Source organism: Alnus glutinosa, chromosome 4 (genome assembly GCF_958979055.1).
Source record: "Alnus glutinosa chromosome 4, dhAlnGlut1.1, whole genome shotgun sequence".
Taxonomy (NCBI): domain Eukaryota; kingdom Viridiplantae; phylum Streptophyta; class Magnoliopsida; order Fagales; family Betulaceae; genus Alnus; species Alnus glutinosa.
In genome coordinates this window covers 19,550,571-19,567,242 of record NC_084889.1, presented here as the reverse complement: position 1 = coordinate 19,567,242, position 16,672 = coordinate 19,550,571, and positions in this window count along the sequence as shown.

The following is a 16,672-nucleotide window of genomic DNA, read 5'->3' as shown; positions in this document are numbered from 1 at the left end:
CAACAAAATATTTGTCTCCTTTAATTCCACATTTAATATTTTGTTGCACACTGTTCACACACACTTGCATTTATTATAGAAGTCAAGTTCATTTTTCAATTGGTATCAGAGCTTGGTACACTCTGAGAAGATTAATTTCTTGAGTGTAATTTATTTTTGACTTCTATTTATTATAATGTCTCAAACTCTTAATTCTGTTCCTGTCTTGATGGTACAAACTATGGCTATTGGAAGGCACGTATGCGTTTCTTTCTGAAATCTATTGATTGTTGGAGTATTGTTGAAACTGGTTGGACTAAACCAGAGGATGCAACACTCGAACTAGTCCCTCAGAAAAACGCACGTCTTTCAAATGATAAAGCCCTCCATGCTCTATGCTAATCACGTTCACCATCTGAATTTGCAAAAATTTCAAATTGCGAATCAGCCAAAGAAGCATGGCAAATTTTGGGAACAACATATGAAGGCACTAAACTTGTAAAGTCTGCCAAACTTTAAATATTGATTTCAAAATTTGAAGAAATTAAGATGTTGGAAGATGAGATGTTTGGAGAGTTTTACTCCAAGATGAGTGACCTAAGGAACTCCATGGTGAGCCTAGGGAAGCCTATCTCGGATGTAAAACTCATCCAAAAAATTCTAAGATCTTTGCCTGAGCGTTTCAGGATCAAGGTAACCACCATTGAAGAAAGCAAAGATCTAGAAGAGATGAAGATTGAAGAGTTGGTGGGATCTCTTCAAACATATGAGCTGTCTCTCCCCCCGGCCAAGAAATTGAAGAACATTGCCCTGAAGGCTTCTAAGAAGAAGGTAGAAGCATCATCTAAAGATGACTCTGAGGAGGAAGAGAAAGCTGTGGCTATGTTAGCCAAAAATTTCAGAAGACTTATGAGAGACGGCTGATTTAAAAGGAAGTTTTCTGAAAAGGTGAAGAAAGCTCCCAGAGAAGCTGAACCTGAGGAAGAAGAAAAGAAGGATCCCAAAGGGCCCAGATGTTTTGAATGCTCAGGTTTTGGGCATATCTTAGCCGATTGCGGGAATCTGAAGAAGGGAAAGGGGAAGGCGTACAATGTGACTCTCAGTGATGAGTCAGAAGAAGAAGCTCCAGAGTCTGAGAAATTTTTGGCCTTTGTAGCCCCACATGTTGAGGAGGAAGACTCTTATTATTCGGAGCATAGTGATAATGGGGAAGAGCTCAAGGAGGCTTACAAGACACTCTACATAGAGTATGAGAAGCTGAGGGAAGGTCGTAAGCAGCACCTTCATGATCTGAACAGCTTACAAACTGAGAAGAGTACGTTGCTGCATAAAATTCAAGAGCTCAAGGAAAAGCTACTAGAGACGTAGCTCCAACTAGAAAGAGTCACTGATGAAAAGCTGACTCGTATGCTGTTTATACAGAAGAGCCCAACCGACAAAACTGGTCTCGGGTATGTAGCTCCTCCCACTGACACTCCCTCTACCTCCAAGACTGTATTTGTAAAACCTGCAGTCCCAAAGCCTCCTCCCATGCTGAAGATAAAGGGAAGGACAAGATCAATGATGATGTTCCAGGCACTCAGAAGCCTCATTCCATCAGAAGATCTCCCATATTCCATCACTGCGGTCTAAGTGGGCATGTTCGTCCTTAGTACTCCCTCCTGAAAGCACAGAAAGCCAAGGCCAAGAAAGAAGTGCCCTAACAGGCTAATCATGGCACCAGACATATGGCCCAGTTTCAAACTCCATGGTATTAGGCTCCTTATCATCAAGCACCAAGATATCAAGCTCCTTGGTCTCAAGAACCACGATACCAGGCATCTCAGCATCAACGGCCTCAGCAGCGATTTGTGCCAGCCAATCACAGTGGCAACTCCAAGAACAAATCCAAGCAGTTTAGAAGGCCTCAGAAGGTGGAAAAAGAGCAATACCACAATGAGACACCTATTTGGATGCAGAGCATGATGGAGTGGATGATGTCTTGCTAGCAACCACCCTCAGGAAGGCAGGCTTGGGTCAAGAAGGACAGTCACCCCATGAGGGGGAACAGACACACCTAGCAGGTTCGGGTGTTCATGCCTAGGATTTGGTTCCTAATCCTACGGCATTAGGTTTGATTGCTTATCTTCTTGCTATATTTTATATGCAATCTAGGAACCAGTTGTGTTTTTGCCCCCTATTTCTCTTGAGAGAATTTTGCAGGTATTTGTTAGGGAAGACAGAAAAAGCAGGTCGAGCAACTGTTTTTCTGTATTGGCATCATTAGGTTTGATCTTGCTTTGCATATGATGTTTTTTTTCCATATTGCATACTTTTTTTTATAAAAAAAACAAAACAAAAAAAAAAAAAATTGGGGAGAATTTGCAGGATTTTTCTCTTCTCTTGGCACATCAGATAATTGCATGTATTTTCTCCTGATATCTCAATTCTTTGGGTATTAATTTACTTTGCTTAGATATAATTGAGAGTCTCTGACTATGATTTGCCAACTGTTTTCCTGTATATGCAAAAGTAGGATAGCTTCTTTTCTCATGCAATGAAAAATGTGCACTATCCACGACTCCCCTAAAGGTACATCTTTCCTTCTTTGACTTTGTGTTTCTAGAATTTTTGGATAAGAGAAGAGGTCTTTGATAAGATGGCCAAATTGACTACATGCTAGTCGAACCTAGAACCTAAAAACTCTGGCATTCCCTCTAGGTTGCAGCACCGTAAGAATCAAGCAGTAAATCATATGAATTCTATGCTTTAATTATATATTCACTGCTTATGTGCTGAATTTACTTTATGCCTTGCCCTCTACGTGAAAGTAAAACATTTACTTTGTCCTTCATGGTACAAGTAAAACAATTAGGTGCTGCATCTGAGGAGGAGTGTATCAGATGAGGGTGACTAGGCCCTAGTAAGTTATAAGGTTTGACTTTTGACTAATCTGTCACTGATTTTCACTCTTGTCTAGAAAATCTGGTTGCTCTTTGTCATATCTGTGATAGTCATACCTTGTGGGTTAAGTCTTCACACACACACACACATGCATTGTCTGAGTTGAGTTGTCTATTTGAATTTTCTATGTCCAGGAAGATATTTGTGCTGATTGAAATCTCAACTCTATTTTATATCTCTACTTAGTTTTGAGATGCTCTCTGATTGTGTTATCAGTGGATTATACATGCGTGTTTTGAAACTGACTTGAGAACAAATTGATTTCTGTAAATTTTCCTCAGTTTTCTGATGTTTCAGTGTGGAGCGTCCGGACGGTTACTCTTGGCATCTGGACGGGTGGAGCTTAGTTATCCGGACGGGATCAAGTAACGTCCGGACGCGCGCGGTAACAAACGGCCGGACGGTAAGGATACTCGTCTGGACGCTCACGACCTATCCGTATGGTTCTGAGGCAGCGCGCATCTGGACGACATTAATACACCGTTCGGACGGGGACCCCACAGGCCCTATATATAGACAGTCGCCACTTGTCCTCCTTACCCACCAAAATCCCTCTTTTTGGCATCTTGTGAATCAATTCTTGTGAGCTTTTGGACTTATCTTGCTCTTTCTTGTCTTTTTGCGCATTATTCTCACATTCCAGGTATTTTCCTTGTCTTTTTCTCTTCAGTTTATTTTTTTTTTAACTGTTAGAGCATTTTTTTTTGGAATTTTGTAGAGATAGTTAGATGCATTTATCTGCTGTGGTGATATCTTTAGGGACTACAATGTGATCATTTTTGTCTATAATTTTTTTAAACAGTCCTTTTTTGCTACTGTTATAATTTTTGTGTGACCTAACAAGAATATTTTTGGATTATTTCTGGCAAATCTTGTTGGTTTTTTTTTTTTACAGCATCATGTCTGTAGTCAGTTCCCAGCGTAGGGTTCGCCAGAGGACAGAGGAAGAGAGGAGTGCACTACAAGCCAAAATCATGGACCGAACAGTCATTGTTGAGCGCAATGTGGTTCGATCTGACATCATGGTGCCTCCGCTGGATAGTATTTATGACACTATCCAGACTTACCATTGGGGATATCTCTACACCTGTGCCTGTATTGTCCTCACCAGGCTTGTCAGACTCTTCTATGCCAACCTAGAGGTGGGGCATGACGATGATCATGGGTTGGTACTTCAGTCCACTGTTGATGGGCATATCATCACTGTTGATCCCCAGATCATCAGTCACTTCATCGAAGTACCAGTCCTTGAGTTGCCCGGCAGTCCTTATAATGAGGTGGTGCTTCCTCCCTCTATGGACGATCTCTGAGAGTTCTTCCATGCCGTTCCACAGGGAGAAGAGCGTGCTACCACCATCCGGATTGACGTATTGTCTCCTTCTCATTGCTTGCTGGCCAAAATAGTTCAGCACAACCTATGGCCAGTTGTCATGCGTAGTGACCTGATTCTGAAGAAGGCCTAGTTTGTTTATGCCATCCACCTCCGCTTGCCTTTCTGCCTGTGCAAGCATATTTTGAGAGTTATGTTGGAGGTCCATGATGAGGGTAATACCGGTCTCCCCTTTGGCTGCCTACTCACTCAAATCATTCTTCAGTTGGGAATCAACATTACTGGAGAACCTAAGATGAAGATTCAGCAGCCCATTAGCAAGCAGACTTTAATGAAGTCTAATGTGCAGCTGCAGAGAGATGACTCTGATGATGAGGTGCCCATCCCTGCTGCCATGCCAGTCGGCTTTCCAGACATGGCTTCATCCTTTCAGACCGTCCCGCCTTCTGAGCCGGAAATCAATTTTTCACAGATAATGGAGGCCTTAGCTGCCATTCAGGGAGGAATGAGCACCATGCAGCAATCCATCACTTCTATGCAGCAGGAGGTGCACTCCATCAACAAGCGGGTGGAGCAGAACCAGCTGGATCTCAAGGAGTACCTCAAGTATCATCATCCTGGCAGTAGTGATGATGAGGATGATGCGCCTAGGACTGCACCTATGGCAGAGGATGATTGAGTTTTTTCCTTTGTTTTGTTGTTTGAGACATTTGATTTATATTTTGCTATTTTTTGTTAAACTCTTTGACTAATATTACTCTGTTTACCCTGGTCCTTCTGAGACCGTTAGAGGGAGTAATTTTTATTGCAGTTGGTTTCTATATTACTCTATTTTACCCTTTGTCCCTTTGTGACAAAAATGGGGAGTAATTTTTATTTTTTTGGACTGAGAATGTATTTCCAAACCGGTCAAGTATTTTTGTCCCAGAATGGCCAAAGAGGGAGTTTGTTAGTTTGTAATTGACCTCATTCTGATTGGACAAAATCAGTTGTATGTAAAGATGCTTTTCACAGGGATTTCGCTATTCAGAAGTGTTCCAAAGTTTCTGCACTGTTTGCAAGTCAAGAAAAATCGGCTCCCTGACAACCGTCCGGACGACGTGACATCCCGTCCGGACGCTCATCTGTCCATAGTTCCAGCCGTCTGGACGACGTACAATACCTTCCGGACGCTCGATAGATCAAGCATCATTCGTCCGAACGACGTGGATTTCCTTCTGGACCCTCCACTGTATCGTGAAGCTTCTGTTCCAGCTTGCATCCGTTCGGACGTCTCAGCAACCCGTCTGAAAGACTTCAAGTGATCGATCAACTTCAGATTTTCTTTCCAAGTTCAAATAAGGGAAGATTGATGCAACTGTCCAGACGACGTGGATTCCCTTCCGGACGCGCTCATTCATAAGGCAAGAATCGCAATTCAAATACAATCGTCCAGACGTCAGTCAGCATGGTTCGAACGCGAGTTCAAAAGATATGGAAATTGCATATTCAACTTCAACCTTCCGGACGTCTGCCTATCATGGTCCGGATGCATGCTAAATAGTTATGGAAATTGCGTGTTGAAGATCAACCGTCCGGACGGCCATCCCCTTGGTCCGGACGCGCGAAGCCTTATATGGAAATTACTTGCAGCGGACGTGCGACCGTCCGGACGACAGTGCCTCACCGTTCGGATGCGGCTCTTAAACAGGAAAGATTTTCAGCGAAAATCTCAGAATTTTCTGTCGCACAGTTGTCCGTCCGGACAGCTCATGTCCATCGTCCGGACGGCGTCCGTACATGTCACAGCTGTTGCCCATTTGAACCCTCAGCCTATAAATAGAGGCCCCTGGGCATTGAGAACTGCAAGAATTCGGTATTGAATTCTATTAGAGCTTAGAGAGTTATTTTGTGAGGTTATTAGAGCTAATTTGTTCTCTCTCAAGCCATTGCAAGTGTGCTGATGCTGCACTACAACTGAAGTCTATCTTAGTGGTCGGCCCTAAGATAAAGGATTCCATTGAAGACCCCTTCAGGTAGGAGACCTGGTTGGGAGGCGTTTGTGTTGGGTTACACGTTAGAGAGCAAGGTACGACCATTGCATCAGGGGTATGTGAGTGTTACTATCTTGTATCTAGTCTTGTCTTCTGAATAGTGGATATCCTGGGTTTGGTTGCCCCAAAGTGGTTTTTCTCTTAATTGAGTTTCCACTTCGTCAACAAAATATTTGTCTCCTTTAATTCCGCATTTAATATTTTGTTGCACACTGTTCACACACACTTGCATTTATTATAGAAGTCAAGTTCATTTTTCAATGTAGAAATCTTCTAATATTTGGCGATAATGATCAGGAGTGTATACGGGTGAATAAGAGCATGTACCAAATATGGCAAAGGGAGTAAGGGAGGCCACTTTTAATTGAATTCACTTGAATAGAGTAGCCTGTAGTGATGAGTGCTAAATATTGTATATTTGGACCCTTTAATTTGCATTTGCTAAACCTTTAGTTTTGTTATTTTCTGATGTTTTTGGTTAGTTTTGGTGTTTTATTGTTTTCCAGGTCATTGAGAGAAAAATGGTGGCTTTTATGTGGAATTGCAAAGAAGTGGGAAAACAAGTGAAATTGTTATTAGTTGGTTATCATATGTTAATGGGTCTTGAACTCTCTTCACTTGTTGAGCGATTTTTGAGTGAGAAGAATATTATGGAAGGTGCAGCACCAAAATATTGTACACGGGCTCTTTCCAAAAAGGACCTGCAGGAATTCCTAAAATAAAGAAGGAGAGAAATAAGGGAGTAGAGGAAATGACGGGTGTGTAGCGCCATTGGTTATTTTTACACCAAGGAGACACATGTTTTCATGAGAGAGGAGGCCCTGAAACCCTATATGCTCAGTATTCATATTTTCTCTGGTAAACTGAGACGTGGTGGGATGTGCAATTCAAAGTTTGAATTAACCTACAGCCGTGCGTGATATATGCTTGTTGAAAAATAAAGAAGACTTCTATTTTAATCATGTCTGTGTGCATAATGTGTTAACAAAATAATATAAGAGCGGAATTTAAATAACACAAGAATTTTGCTAGAGAAGTGGAAACTCAATTAAGAGAAAAACCACTCCGGGGCAGCCAAACCCAGGATATTCATTATTTAGAAGACAAAGCTAGTTACAAAGCAGTAGAACTCACATACCCTTATGCAGTGGTCATACCTTGAACTCTGACGTGTAACCCAACACGAACGCCTCACAACCAAGTCACGTACTTGAAGGGGTCTTCAATGGAATCCTTTACCTTAGGGCCAACCCCTAAGATAGACTTCAGTTTCAGCACAACAACAGCACACAACAGCAACGGCTAGAGAGTGAGTGGATCAGCACAACAACTCCTAAAATAAACTCTTTATGCTCTACAGAATTCAATACCGAATTCTTACAAATTACATTTTTAGGGGCCTCTATTTATAGGCTATAGAAACCTAAATTACGTCTGATGTGATTTTCCTAGGCGGTGTCCAGACGGACAACTGTACAATCTAGGGGCCTCTATTTATAGGTTACAGAAACCTAAATCGCGTCTAATGTAGTTTTCCTAGGCGGCGTTCCGACGGACAACTGTGCGATTGGCTTTTCAAATTCACTTGAAATTCTTTCCTGAATAGAGCCAAGTTCAGACGGTGTTGCCCTAGCGTCTGGACGGTTGCACTTCAGCTACACGCAATTTCCATATTAAGGTCTAAGCATCCAGACGGTTGAACATCTTTTGCACGACTTGCCTTATCAAGGATAGCGTTCGGACAGAATTGCTATGTTGTCCGAACGGTTGCAGCTGTCTTCCCATATCTGTGTTTTAGAAAGAAATATTTTATCTTGTCAAACACTGAAAAACGTCTGGATGTGTTTCTAAGACATTCAGACAGATACAACCGAGAGCAGTCAAAGCTTCTGGACACGGAGGGACATTTGGACGGAAAGTTCTCGTCGTCCGGATGGATGATGCTTTGATAGATGAGCGTCCGAATGGAAAACCACATCGTCCGGACAGATGCAAGGGAACTAAACTACACTGTTTAGAATCTTGCACAGGGTCTTCTTGAAGCTCAAAATTGAAGTGTAGGCTCTGAATAAAACAACATCCCTGTATAATAAGCATCATTACATAGAAGTGATTTTATCCAACAGAATGCAGCCAATCACAAACTAACAAACTCCCCCTTTGGCCATTCTGGGACAAAAATACTTGACCGATTAGAAGTACAATCCCGGTCCAAATAAAAAATACTCTCCCTTTGTAACGACCCACCCCCAATGACACAATATTGTCCGCTTTTTAGCTCCCCCGAACCAGGCTTCCCAGGAGGTCACCCATCTTGGGATTGCTCTCGCAGAAGCACGCTTAACTGCGGAGTTCTGATAGGTTCATCGCCATCACGACTTTAAAACGCGTTGTGTCATAAATGGTGCATTTATACATATAATCACATCCTCATTCCCAAGCAATGTGGGACTGTAATGCCCCGCTTTTACAAAAAGCGTAAGTGAAAATTTTCAAATTTTTGAGAGACATTACTAACTTATCAGAGGTAATTATTGGCAACGGAATAAATGTAATATAAATTGGGAATAGGTTGACACCTCAGAGCTACTACTGAAATACCTTAAAATATATAATAAGCCAGTTAGCATAATTATACAAACAGCAATACCAGTCATGCCTCACAGGGCTAGATAATTATACAAGCCAAATATCTACATATAACTGGAGAATTATAAGTATTGTCTTAAGTTAGGCTAATGAACTACAACAGGGTAGTCCCAAAATATAGGCTATCCAGCCTTACAAAAACTGAACTAGGAACCGTCTATGTGTCGGGATAGTCCTGATAATCCTCTTCTTCTTCATAGCCTGAACCATTACAAATACCATACAAAGAGAAGAAAACAACATAAACACTATATGAGTCCGCTATTTCCAATAATAATATGAGTTCTGATTTATTTAATTAATGCAACACAATTCAATGGCCATATAATCACGTGTATATACAAAATATAATCTATGGTCGCGAGTCATAGACATAAAATGAACATAAACGTAATCATAAAGCAATGACAGTTTTAAGTGTATAGTTTTAGGTATTTCCCTTTTTCCACTTCTCTGTTGGCCTAGGCACGGTTAACGTGTTATTTGAAGCCTGGGCTTCCTCCCTTTAACTTTTAATTATTTGGGGTAATTACCTTTTTCCCCCATGAACTACCAAAAAATGCGCGATGCCCCCATGAACTACCAACTCGACCAAAATAGAGCATTCAACTACCAAAGACAACCATTTTCCCCCCTTCTGTCAGTTAGAGGGGTCAAAAGAAACAGTCAACGGGTCATGTGCCGTTTTACATGGGGGCATGTTGAAAGATGGTGGTAGTTCATGGGGGAAAAGAGGAAGATGGTGGTAGTTCATGGGGGGAAAAGAGGAAGAAAATGAGGGTAAAACGGCGTGTGACCGTCACGTGACCTGTTGACCGTTTGTTTTAACCCCTTTGACTGACGGAAGGGGGGAAAAGGGTTTTCTTTGGTAGTTGAATGCTCTATTTTGGTTGAGTTGGTAGTTCATGGGGGCATCGCGCATTTTTTGGTAGTTCATGGGGGGAAAAGGTAATTACCCCTAATTATTTTCTTTGGGAGCCTAGGCTCCTGGAAACCTCGGAATCCCTGGTGACCTAGGTACACCAGTTTTTGTATTTATTATTCTCTTTTCAAGTACCTCCCCATTCACTGAGAACCTAGGAACTCACGTGAAGCCTCGCGTACCCACTGTGGATCTAGATCCAACAGCTTGCTATTAGATAGATTATTAAAATAATAAAATATGCAAAGCCACATGCGCAAACAAGTAAATAAAACAGTAAATATAATATTATAAGAAAAGTCAACCAGCTTCGTCCTCAGTAAGTATAGAGATACTTACTAGTTTCTGCTCCAAATATTTTCCTTTACAACAGCATAATAATCATCATATGATGATAACAGATTAATAAAGCATTCTATGAAATCATTATTATTACCATATCTCTTCCTAGAAATTGCAACGGCTACAGATTTAAACATGATATCTTATTTATCTATTTTAGTGCTTACTCACCAACTCTTATATTAGCACCACTAGAATTATCCATCACATAACATACCTTAAAATAAGGATACATTGTCATATAATCAAGCACACATATGATTTTACTTTTCTTTAATTCACACATCCTTATAACACACACCTAAATATTGCTCACCTCTTTTCTCTTAATTTATATATACATACATACATATACATACATATATATATATATATATATATATATATATATATATATATATATATATATATATATATATATATATATATATATATATATATATCAAAACCTCAACACATATACTCTCACACTTACATTTCTTGATCTATTTTAAAACACAATTTACCCATTCTAAATTACTAATCTCATGTAGTAAATACTCATCCACATACTTACACATATACTCACATGTAAGTTAGCCAACTTTTCATACAACATGCATAATTAAAAGCAAGAGCAAGCCATAATTTCAAATAACAATAGGACTACTTGATCTATGAGAAGTTTAAGGGAGAAAATACTCACCCAAAGTTCCCCAATAACTTAAAGAGTGGAGGAGAGTTGCTGTCCAAGAGAATTCCACTTGTAAAGCTTGGTTTCTTGGTCTCAAAACAAAGGTGGTTTCCACTCACATTCCTCTACTGATTTTGTGGGAGAATGAGGGTGGTTTTGGAGCTTAATTTGGCTTGCTAGGTGCTGGAAAGTGAGGTAAAATTGGAGGATTTTCGTGCTACTTCTACAACACTAGAGCAAGAGAGAGTTTTGGCTAGAGTTTGGTTTCTTCTTCATGAAAATCAACTCCCCATGCAACCTATAGATAGCACTCTTGAAGGGCTGAGATCTAACCAACAAATCAACACCTCAATGGCCGGATTTGAGCCAGCCAACACCTCAAATCCATAGCTCAAATCTCATAGGTAACTATTCCATATCTTAGTCCATGATTGCATGATATCTAAGGAAATCTAGTTGGGCTTCAACCAAAATGGACTAACTAGGCTAACTAAATATGGGCATGATCGTTTGGCATCAAGTACCACGTGTGGGTCCCAAATTATTGGGTGGAAAAATCAATTTTCGCATTTAGCGGAAACTGCACCGCACTGGGCGAAGTCGCTCGATCGAAAATAAAGTCGCTCGATCTACTTCGACCCATAATCGCTCGATCGACCAGAAAGTCGCTCGATCGATTTAACTTTACTGATCCAACTCTCTACATGCATAACTAAGTTAGGGCGAAGTTGCTCGATCGAAAATAAAGTCGCTCGATCTACTTCGACCCATAATCGCTCGATCGACCAGAAAGTCGCTCGATCGATTTAACTTTACTGATCCAACTCTCTACATGCATAACTATATAACTTAATTAGACTAAGAGCAATTCTTAAGCCTTATACTTATGCACATATTTTAATAACTTAAGTGGGGTGTCTTTCCCGGGTGTAATGACCCGCTTTTTACAAAAAAACGTAAGTAATTATATCTGGATAATTACGTGTCATTAACCATTCAGAGATGATAAATTTGGCAGCGGAAAATACGAATATCTTTTTTTTTTTCAAACATTAGGGACAATTCCCTTACAATACATTTAGAGCTTTAACTGACATCCTCTAGAAATACATTAAAAGTCTTTACACTATTTACAAAGAAACATGTGTCACATATGACACTAAAGCATACATGGAACTTAATAAATACAAGTAAATGTCTAAACATGTTACACACAAATAGTACAAACATTTATGAGTACAAAGTACTAAAATCCTAACTACACAACTTTAAATCTCTTAAGCTAGCAATTAATCCACCCCCAATGACACAATATTGTCCGCTTTTTAGCTCCCCCGAACCAGGCTTCCCAGGAGGTCACCCATCCTGGGATTGCTCTCGCAAAAGCACGCTTAACTGTGGAGTTCTGATAGGTTCATCGCCATCACGGCTTTAAAACGCGTTGTGTCATAAAGGGTGCATTTATACATATAATCACATCCTTATTCCCAGGCGATGTGGGACGTCACACATTTTTTGTCTCAAAAGAACAAAGGGTAAAATAGAGTATAAGAAAAACCACAAAATAATTACTCCCCCTCAATGTCTCAGCAGGACAAGGGTAAACAGAGTAAAAATAATCCAATCCCAGAAACAGTTATAAAAACCAAAGAAATTGTTAAAATAATCATGAGAAAAACATCTTGCTGAAAAAGGGAGAGAAAAACAACAAGGTTAGTTCCTTCACAGGTAGAGCAGCACATGCATGTATCGAATTTTGAGAAATCAGCCAAATAGCAAGTGAGAATTACACAAACATAGAGTTGAGAGACAAGAAATGAATAAGCAAAAATTTCCTTGCAGACAAAATAATTAAATAGCATGCTCAACTCATGTATTGTGTGTGTGTGAAGGCTTTCTCAATAAGGTTTTGAAGTTCACTGATATGACTTAAAGCAACTGAATTTTCTAGACAAGAGAGAAAATCAATGATAGATCAGTTAAAAGGCAAACCTTATTTTACTAGGGCCTATCAACCCTCATCTGATACACTCCCACTAAGATGCAGCACCTAATTATTTTACTTGCACCATGAAGGACAAGATAAAATTTTTACTTGCACCATGAAGGACAAGAGATAAAGCTATTTTAGCACAGAAGCAGTGAATTTATGCATATAACAAAGAACTCAGAAGTATAACTGCTTGTTTCTTCTTGGTGCTACAACCTAGAGAGTGCTAGAATTTTTAGGCTTTAGGTTCAACTAGCATGTTGGTCAATTTGACCATCTTAACAAAAAAATCTCTCTTTTCAGAATTTCCAGGAATAAGAAGTCAGAGAAAAAAAGGATGGACCATAGGGGAGCCTTGGATAGTGCACAAAATCATCACATGAGAAAAGAAACTATCAAGCATAAAAAGTGAGCAGGAAAACTTTGCAAATGTCAGACTTATGACTCAACCACATGTAAGCATTGAACCAATAAAACAGAATAAGAGACATGAGATAGCTGACAAACTTTAAAAAGAAGAACCCTGCTACCAAATTCCCTATTTTTTTTTTAATTATTATTAAAACATCATGCTTTCAAGGGACAAGACTTAAGAAACGCAAAGAAGTTTAATCCTAACATGGAAAAACATGTCTAGGACATGTCACAAACACCAATGGCTTTTCGAAGAGACTCAAACCTTCTACCATCCCTTTGTATGGTAACAATGTCAGCCAATTGGTTATCAGTGGGAATGAAGGAAATAGATACTACCTGGGATTCCACAAGATCACGTAAGAAGTGATGTCTGATGTCAATGTGCTTGGTTCGAGAGTACTGAACAGGATTCTTGGAAATATTTATGGCACTAGTATGATCATAATTGATAATCATGGTATCCTAAGTGAATCCGTAATCACATAGCAGCTTCTTCATCCAGAGCAATTGGGTACAACAGCTACCTGCAGCAATATACTCAGCCTTAGCAGTGGAGAGGGAAATCGAAGATTGTTTCCTAGTCGTCCAAGTCACAAGATTATTTCCCACATAGAAGCATCCTCCTGAGGTGCTCTTTCTATCATTAGCATTGCCAGCCCAGTATGCATTAGAGTAACCTGCAATAAGAAGATTTGCTTCCCAGGAATACCAGATGCCATAGAGAAGAGTACCTGATGATACACTTGATTGTAGTGAGGTGAGATTCTTTAGGATTTGCCTGAAAATGAGCATAAACTCCCACATTGAAAGCGATATCTGGTCGACTGGCTGTGAGGTAGAGAAGACTCCCTATCATACTTCTGTAGAGAGTTGGATCAATTGGTTTCCCTATAAGATCAGTGCTTATCTTGACACTAGTGCTCATGGGAGTATGGGCATGACTCTTCCCATCTAGGTTGAAACGTTTAACCAGATCCTTAGCATACTTAGATTGAGAAATGAAGATGCCTTCAGAAGTTTGTTTGACTTGAAGACCCAGAAAGCAGTTCAACTCACCAATCATGCTTATCTCGAATTCCTACTTCATCTCTTCCGAAAATTCATGGGCTAGGGAATCTAGAGTAGCTCTAAATATGATATCATCAACATAGATTTGAGCAATGAGCTTGTGTGTACCTTGATTTTTGATGAACAAGGTCCGATCAGCCTGTCCCCTTGTAAACCCCTTAGCTAAAAGATATTTGGTTAGACGATCATACCACACTCGAGGAGCCTGCTTAAGACCATATAGAGCTTTCTTTAGCTTGTAGACATGATGGGGATGATGAGGATCTTGAAATCCTTTTGGCTATTCTACATAAACTTCTTCCTGAAGAATGCCGTTCAGAAAGGCATTCTTTACATCCATCTGATAAAGCTTGAATCCAAGATGGCAAGTGATGGAGAGAAGAATTCTAATGGATTCTAACCTAGCAACCGGAGCAAAGGTTTCATCAAAGTCTATCCCCTCAATTTGTGTCTACCCCTGAGCAACAAGGCGTGCCTTATTCCTGATCACTGTACCATGCTCATCTGGTTTGTTCTTGAAAATCCACTTGGTGCCAATGATGTTATGATCAGCAGGTCTGGGAACTAGAGTCCATACATCATTTTTGGTAAACTGATGTAACTCATCATGCATTGCAGAGACCTAACTTTCATCTTGTAGGGCTTCGTCAACTTTCTTGGGCTTTGTCTGTGCAAGGTAGCAGCTGTAGGATACTTGATTAGCTACTTCACTCGAGCGCTGGATCACTCTGTTTCTTAGCCGACGTCCTTCTTCAAGAGTCCTAATGAGTTGCTGAGGGGGATGATTATGCTTTACCCATGATCGCTTAGAAGGATTTGTGGGAATATCCTTATCTTCAGAAGCACTGGCACTAGTATCAGAAGTTGTAGGAATAGAAAGAGATTCAGCAGCTGGAGACATACCTGGGGTTTCTTGAGGTGAAGTAGAAGGCTTGATCATGTTAGATGGAGGAATAGGCATCTCTGTAGGAATAGGTTGAATTTCCTCCCCCTTGCTAGATGCCTCAATTTTTTCATCATCAATGATCACATTGATTGACTCCATCACAGTTTCTGTTCTTTTATTAAAGACCTTGTATGCACAACTGTTGGTGGAGTAATACAACCTCATCACTTTTGGGATCAAATTTCTCAAGATTTTCCCTATCTCGAAGAATATAGCATTTTCTTCCAAAAGTTCTGAAGTACTTAACTGTGGGCTTCTTTCCTCACCAAATCTCATAGGGAGTCTTGTTTGTTTCTGGCCTAAGGTAGACTCTTTTGATGATATGGCAAGCAATATTTGTTAGTTTGTAATTGGCCACATTCTGTTGGAAAAAATCACTTCTTTGTAAAGAAGGTTTTTAACAGGGATTCCGCTATTGAGAAGTGCTTCCAAAAGATTCTGAACAGTTTGCAAGTCAGAAAATTCGATTCCCTGCCAACCGTCCGGATGACGTGTCATACCGTCCGGACAACCATCTGTCCGGACGACGAAAACTTTCCAACCGGACCTTCCTCTATGTCGAGAAGCTTAGAACTGGTCCAGCTTGCATTCGTTCGGACGTTTCAGCAGCACTTCCGGACGACTCTCCGTGTTCGACAAGCTTTAGGATTTCTTTCCAAAACACAGTTATGGAAAGATTGCTGCAACTGTCCGGGCGACGTGGATTCCCGTCCGGACGTGCTCATCCATAAGGCAAGTATCACAATTCAAATCCAGACGTTCCGAAGACGGTCCTCATGGTCCGGACATGCATGCATCAGATATGGAAATTGCATGCATCAGATCAACGGTCCGGACGACCATCCTCTTGGTCTGGACGAACAAAGCCTAGTTATGGAAATTACTTGCAGCGGAAGTGCGACCGTCCGGACGACAAAGCATCATTGTCTGGACGCGACTCAAAACAGGAAAGAATTTTAGTGAAATTTTTGGAAAGCCGATCGCACAGTTGTCCGTCTGGATGCCCTATGACCACCGTCCAGATGGCGCCTAGGTTTTATCAAGCCAGACGCTCATTTGAACCCTCAGCCTATATAAATAGAGGTCCCTAGGCTTGAGAACAGCAAGAATTCGATATTGAATTCCCTTAGTGCTTAGAGAGTTATATTGTGAGATTATTGAGCTGAGTTGTCTCTCTTAAGCCGTTGCTGTGTGTGCTGTTGTTACGCTGATCTGAAGTCTATCTTAGGGGTTGGCCCTAAGGTAAAGGATTCCATTGAAGACCCCTTTAGGTAGGAGACCTGGTTGGGAGGGGTTCGTGTTGGGTTACACGTCAGAGTTCAAGGTACGACCACTGCATCAGGGGTATGTGAGTGCTACTACTTTGTAATCTTGTCTTCC